Source organism: Triticum urartu, chromosome 3A, assembly GCF_056163025.1.
Source record: "Triticum urartu cultivar PI428250 chromosome 3A, HENAU_Tu73, whole genome shotgun sequence".
NCBI lineage: Eukaryota > Viridiplantae > Streptophyta > Magnoliopsida > Poales > Poaceae > Triticum > Triticum urartu.
This window is the reverse complement of record NC_141875.1, coordinates 681,913,768-681,921,163: the sequence shown is the minus strand read 5'-3', so window position 1 is coordinate 681,921,163 and position 7,396 is coordinate 681,913,768. Positions and strand designations below refer to the sequence as shown.

General features: G+C 48.1%; 1 pseudogene; it reads left to right on the top strand.

Moving 5' to 3' along the window:
- Window positions 1-1,237: 1,237 nt before the first annotated feature.
- On the top strand, window positions 1,238-2,713 carry LOC125549206 (chitinase CLP pseudogene; annotated as a pseudogene).
- The last annotated feature ends 4,683 nt before the right edge of the window (window positions 2,714-7,396 follow it).

Genomic DNA, 7,396 nt, shown 5'->3' with positions numbered 1-7,396 from the left:
ATATATATATATATATATATATAGTGAAAATCCATCCTACCACCTAATGGTAGTTACCCCACATATCTCGCATACTACCATGTGGTACTATATATATACTATTTTATTATTTTAAATATGTTCATATATTATATCTAAGATATTTCAAAGCAAGCTACATGAAAAAATTGCATATGAGCCCATAGTTTTTGTAATATTTGTGAAATACGTACATATTTGTTCGTAAAAAAAACTTACTCAAAATATGGTACATACTACCTAAAAATTAGTATATATACTAACTAATCATTGTTATATACTACATACTACACGTATATACTCGGTTTTGATAGATACTACATACAACATACAAAACGCAAGTGGTGGTAACTACCACTGCTTGTAGGAAACATTTGCCCTATATATATATATATGATCGATTCTACTAGAAATTCTATTTATATATATGCATAACGTGTACAATATGTAGTATCGTAAAATACCAGCAAACGAAGAAGAATTAAATGGAAAACACAAAATTAAATAAAAAAGAAATCATAAACTCAAAACCCCCTAACCTTTTAATACCGGTTGGTGTCATCAACCGGTACTAAAGGGCTCCCTGCCCCCGGAGCTGGCTCGTGGCACATGGTTGCCCTTTAGCACCGGTTCGTGCTGAACCGGTACTAAACGAGGGACCTTTAGTGCCCACAGTTTAGTGCCGATTACCGAACCGGGACTAAAGGGCCTTACGAACCGGTGCTATTGCCCGGTTCTGCACTAGTGACACACCCCGCGCGCACTGCTTCTTCTTCCTCCATCTCATCCTTCTCCTACTCCATGAAACTAGCATCCTCTCCAGCTCGGTCGTGTACTTGCGTTCGGCGACAACTTGAGCTACGAGCACATCCACTTGGAGAACAAGAACGTGAACGCGAATTCCACACGAAACCACGCGCGAGAGCTTCTCTTTGTTGCTTTTCGAGGAGAGATCTGGATCCAAGCAGACTTTCTTCTATAGATCGATCAACCCTTTGACTAACAATCGCGATAGCATGCAGCAAGCTAGATCCGCCATTTACGCCACCCAGGGCAGTAAACTAGTGGATATATTCGTTGACTCATCACTCTCGCTCATGGCTCCGTCGTGAGGCTGCCGTCAACGAGAATCCCGGCACGCTCCTCTTCCTCTTCCACCGAATAACTTAGAAAACCAGCAAACACCATCTCATGTACGCCACCTTCTACCCATCTAGTCTCCCGTGCTCCGCGCGCCATATATAACGAGCTAGCAATGGCATCTCGATCGACCACAGCACTGGCCTGTCCAAATTTCAAAATGTGGCAACCAAAAGACCTCCTCCTCATCGCCGTCTCGCTGTGTATCCTGGCGTGCACGGTGGCGGGCGACGGCGGCGGCAGGCCGCTGGTGACGGCCGTCACAAGGGACGCGGCCACCTCCCTCTACACCATCCCCGTCATGTCCGGCAGCCCGCTGGTCCTCGACCTCTCCGGCCCCATCGTCTGGTCCACCTGCGACGGCGGCGCCTCCCACGACACGCTCGAGTGCAACGACATCGACTGCATGCGCGCGCACCGCTTCCACCCGCCCAACTGCCCGCACACCGGCTACGGCATGCCGGACGCCGACAACCCTTATCGCTGCAAGTGCACCGCACACCCGCACAACCCCGTCTCCGGGGACACCGCGTCGGGGGACATGACCCGCGTGGCGCTCTCCGCCAACGCCACCGACGGCAGGAACCCGTTGGGCCCGGTATCGTTCACCGCCGTGGCGTCTTGCGCGCCGGACTCCCTGTTAGCGGGGCTGCCGGCGGGGGCTGTCGGCGTCGCGGGGCTCGCGCGCTCAGGCCTCGCGTTCCCCGCTCAGGCCGCGCGCACGCAGGGCGTCGCTAACTCGTTCGCACTCTGCCTCGGGAGCCGCGGCCGTGGCGGCGTCGCCATCTTCGGCGGGGGCCCGCTCTTCGCGGCGAACGGGCGGTCCATCACGGACATGCTGGGCGGCGACACCCCGCTCCGCAAGCACGGGGATTCCCCCGGCTACTACGTCTCGGCCAGCAGGGGCGTCTTCGTTGACGGAGCGCAGGTGCCGCTGGACACGTACGCACCGCTCACCATCGGCTTCTCCACGACGACCCCGTACGCGCAGGTGCGCCACGACGTGTACCGCCCGCTCATCGACGCGTTCGACCGGGCCATGGAACGCGAGGGTGCGATAACCGCCGGTGCGAGGGTCCCCTCCCCGGCCGGGTCGCCGTTCGAGCTGTGCTACAACTCTTCGAGGCTGTCACTGACGCGGTTCGGCTACTTCGTGCCGACGGTCGGCTTTGGGCTGGAGGGCGGCTCGGGCTGGGCGGTGCAGGGCATCAACTCCATGGCGCTGGTGATCGGACGCCCCACGGCGTGCTTCGGTTTCGTGGAGATGAAGGAGGGAGACAAGGCCGGGTATGGCGGCGGTGCGGCGCCAGCGGTGGTGCTCGGAGGGTTGCAGATGGAGGAGAACCTGGTGGTGTTCAACGAGGAGAAGCAGACCATGGCCTTCACCGGGCAGATCAACGGGAGGGGGCTCTTTTGCAGCAACTTCAATTTTACCGTGCCCGCCTAGTGGTTCGTTTTAGTTACATGCATGGATCTAGTGTTGCTTGGTCAAAGTTTGTGATCGTGCTGTGTGGATTTCGAATTTGCTTGCAACGAGTATTATTTCTACTGTTAATTTTTTTATTTATTCCCAAATGATAAGTGCCACAGTGTGGCGAACAAACTCCCAGCATCAAATAACACAGTACAGTACAGAAGCGCACACACGTCTTTTTCGAAAAAGGAGGTTAACAAAATAAAAGGCGATCATGGTTGAATCATTACAAAATATGAAATAAACACATAGACGACTAAGGCGACTATTTTGGCAACAATGCCAAGAAGGAATAGGCGCCCTTACTCCCAGGGACGGAGTTGGACCTCAAGTCAGCGTGATGCACTGCTTTGACATGGCGTTAAAAATTTCGAACAACATTGCACTATATGTATCTTCCGTAACTTCCAGTGTAGGTTATCCTACATGATAAGAAAAGATGTATAAATTCTAAACATACCAATCAATAGGCTAACTATAAGGTTGAAAGAAAGAATAAAATTACTTGGAAAAGATGTCTTGGATTTCTTAATTGCTTTATAGTAGATTCACTTCCTTGATTATTTTTGACTTTTTTTTTCATTTCTTCTATTTAAAGATAACAAATAAGAGCATCACTAATGTTAGTTGTACGCATATACTACCTCTGTCCCTGTCCCTGGTTTATTGGTCCCCATTGTATATCGTGTCAAATTTTGACTATAGATTGAACTAACAAAATGTTCATACATGTCACAAAAAATTATATCATTGCAAACAATGTTCAAAATACGAATCCAACAATATAATTTTTGTTGACATGCATTAATATTTTGTTAGTTAAATCTTTGATCAAAATTTGACACAAACTATAAAAAGGGCCTATAAACTAGGACGAAGGTAGTATACGGTGGTGGCGCATGTGATACCGAGATGCGGCGGTATGAATGTGTCTTTATATGGCTCTGCCGATACATAAAAACGTATATAATGGATTATATAACAGAACTTAGAATTGTGCTTTCACAAAATCAAGTTTACTACTCTAGTGGTGATGAATCCGAAACCTTGAGAACGCCTTCATTACTGAAGGAACGCTGCTATACACACGACATATTCGGACGACCTGCGATGACACTACGCATCAAGCCGTTGATCTGTTAGACCAAAATCAGACAACACCGTTCATTCTTGCATCGTGTGGGGTTCGGCCGGTTAGTGTCGTCCGTCCAGTAGTTTCGCTACTGAAGCGTCATCCCACTTGGCCTCGTCATCTCCCATCGTGGTGATCAATGTTGGTTCCGACGTGGTCGCCGTGAGGATGGTGAGGGCTGCTTTCCACATATTCGACCTGTGAGGCTGTTGGGGAGAAGCGTTAACCACGACTCTTCTACATCGGTTCTCCTGCGATGGAGGCTTTATTGTGAGACATGGAGTTGAGTATCCTAGTACAACCTTGGCCTTGTCTAGGTGGATGGTCCATGCTTTATATATTCGTCGTCGGCACCTCCTGGCAACATCCGATTACTTCCTATCTGCAATTGGAATGGCTATTTGTTCCGTGATATGAAGTATATGCGGGGTCGAGCTACACTCACGACACACCATCGAGTTGTGTGGGTTAGAGATGGTGTTGAATTCCCTGTAAGAAGAGTGCTCTTTTTGTGTACCACCCATAATGTGGCTATATCTTCCACGTGTTGGAGTACGATTTAGAGGCATAGTTGTATGGTAGGCTTGTCGCAAAAGGGGTAATCTTTACACATCCCATGTATTGAATAAAAAAGGGATAAAGAGTTGGCTTACAATCGCCACTTCACACAATACATAAATAATCCATACATCATCCAAAATACAATCAAAAGTCCGACTACGGAACCAAAATAAAAGAAGATAACCCCAAATGTTAGATCCCCGATCGTCCCAACTGGGCTCCAATACTAATTATCCGGAAAAGAAACATAGTAACGTCTCGAATCCTCGTCGAACTCCCACTTGAGTTCGGTAGCATCGCTTACACTGGCATCCTCGGCACCTGCAATTGTTTGGAAGTATCCGTAAGTCACGAGGACTCAGCAATCTCACACTCGCGAGATCAAGACTATTTAAGCTTAAGGGTAGGAAAGGGTAGTGAGGTGGAGCTGCAGCAAGCACTAGCATATATGGTGGCTAACATACGCAAAAAAGAGCGAGAAGAGAAACAACGCAACGGTCGAGAAACTATAAGTGATCAAGAAGTGATCCTAAAGCTACTAACGTTCAAGCATAACACGAGACCGTGTTCTCTTCCCGGACTCCGCTGAAAAGAGCATTACTAGGAAATTGGCTATAGCTAATATGGACATTAATGGCGCACCATGTATGTGGTGCAGCATTGTTATATAGTAGTGGCGCACCAGATACATGTGCGCCATTAGCGGTGCGCCGTTATTAACAATTTTTTTTTCAAAACTATTAATGACGCACCAAGGCATAGTGCACCATTGCAAGTTTTAACTAGTAATGACGCACCACACACTCTGTGTGCCACTATTAACAATTTTTTTTACTTTTAAAAAAAAACTAGTAATGGCGCACCATGTTACAGTGCAACATTACTAGTTCAAACTAGTAATGGCGCATCACAACCACGTGAAGCACTAATAACAATTATAATTTTTTTGCAAAACTAATAATGGCGCACCACGTAACAGGTGCGCCATTAGTAACTAGAATTACTAATGGCGCATTATTAGGTGGTGCGCCACTGGTAACCTGAGAGCAGCTAGATATTTTGGACAGCCACCTACCACACTCACTTTCCCCACTTCATTCTCTCCACCTCCTCCTCCAAGCTTGTCTCAGCTGCCTCCTCCTGCTCACCTCATTTGCACCATAGATTCACCCAAATTAAGTGGTTAAATTTCCTTTTTTTAATAGGTAAGTAAGGGGAAAGCTTCTTTATGTTGTAGATCTATTTTTTTTTCTCCCTCCAACAATGTGCACATACACTTTTTATGGCCTAGATCTACGTATGTTTGTGGTGTTGCGCATATGTTTGTGTTTGCAGGTACCGGTATTTGAAATGTGATAGTTGCCAATATTTTGCCGGAATGTTGATTCATTTCCGTTTCGGCGAGAATTTGGCACTATGCATTCTTTTTGGTTCTATTTTTAGGCAAAGTCATGCCAAATTTTTTCTTGGTTCTAAAATATCGTTTTGCTCTACCCCGCAGGCAACCATGGTCCGCACGATGACCGAAGGCATCGTGAATAGGTTTTTGAGCTCCGTGAAGGCCGAGATGCTTCAAAAGAACGAGACGGAGATAAGATGTCTGTGTCAAAGATGCAAGCTGAGGAGCCTTATGGACACGGATTCCGTACAGGTGCGGGCCCACCTGCTCTTGCGTGGTTTCATGGATGGCTATCGGTGGCAAGGTGATGAAGATGATTATGAAGCCGTCCATGGGGGCCGGGTAAGAAATGAGGAAGGGCAGCAAGACAACCGTGGCGAGGGCAGGCGAGATCACGAAGTAGATGCAGTACACAGTCATCATGTAGAAGATGCCGGACATGATGATGAGGAAGATGCCGGAGCAGACGAAGGGCATGATCATGAAGATGAAGATGCCGGAGCAGACGACGATGGATCATCGATGGGCTGGGTGCAGGACCCTCATATTCAAGAGCTGCTTCTCAAGAAGACGGATAACGCAAGAGCTACCACCCGAGAGAAAGCCAAGCTGGATCAACTGGAGATAGACGCGGTTACTCCATTGTATGAAGGATGCAGGCCCGAGGATACCCGCCTGAAAGTAATGCTCATGGCTCTGGAGATGAAGGTAAAACACAAAATGACCGACACATGCTTTGACGAGAACATGTCATTCTGGCGCGAACGTCTTCCCAAGGGGAACAAGTGCTCGACCAGTTTCGAGGAGGCGAAGAAAATCGCGTGTCCTCTGGATTTACCGCACGTGAAATACCATGTGTGCATGAACAATTGCATCATTTATCGGGACGAGCACGCAGAGTCTACCATATGTCCGGTGTGCGGCGTCACTCGATACAAGAAGAGGAAGAAAGCTCCTCGAAAAGTGGTGTGGTACTTTCCGATCACTCCTCGTCTGCAGTGGTATTTCGTGGACCCTAAGCTAGCAAAGCTCCAGCGTTGGCACGCGGATAGGGAGGAGAAGAAGCGAGAAGATGACAGAAATGATCCGGAGATAAATAAAAAAGACAAGATGCTGAGTCACCATAAGGATGCGAGCCAGTAGCAAGCGTTGAACTTCGAACACCCAGAATTTAGGGACGATCCAAGGAACATCGTGCTGGGCACGAGCACCGATGGAGTCAATCCGTTTGGCAGCCAGAGAAGCACACATAGCACCTGGCCTGTGTTTGTGTGGATGTACAACCTTCCCCCCTGGTTGTGCATGAAGAGGAAGTACATTCACATGAGTATGTTAACTGAAGGGCCGAAACAACCGGGGAACGACATCAATCTGTATCTGGGGCTGCTGAAAGAGGAGCTAGACACGCTGTGGAAAACGCCAGCCAATACGTGGGACGCCGCAGAGAAAAAATATTTCCCTATGAGAGCCGCACTGCTCATGATGGTGCACGACTATCTCAGTTACAGATATGTCGCGGGGCAGGTGGTCCACGGATTTTCTGGAAGCGTTAGGTGCATGGATGACACAACGTATCGCCAGCTAGATAGAGATCCCGGGTCTTCGAAAACCGTGTTCATGGGACATCGAAGGTGGCTTCGCGACGATGACTCATGGAGAAAACGAAAGGATC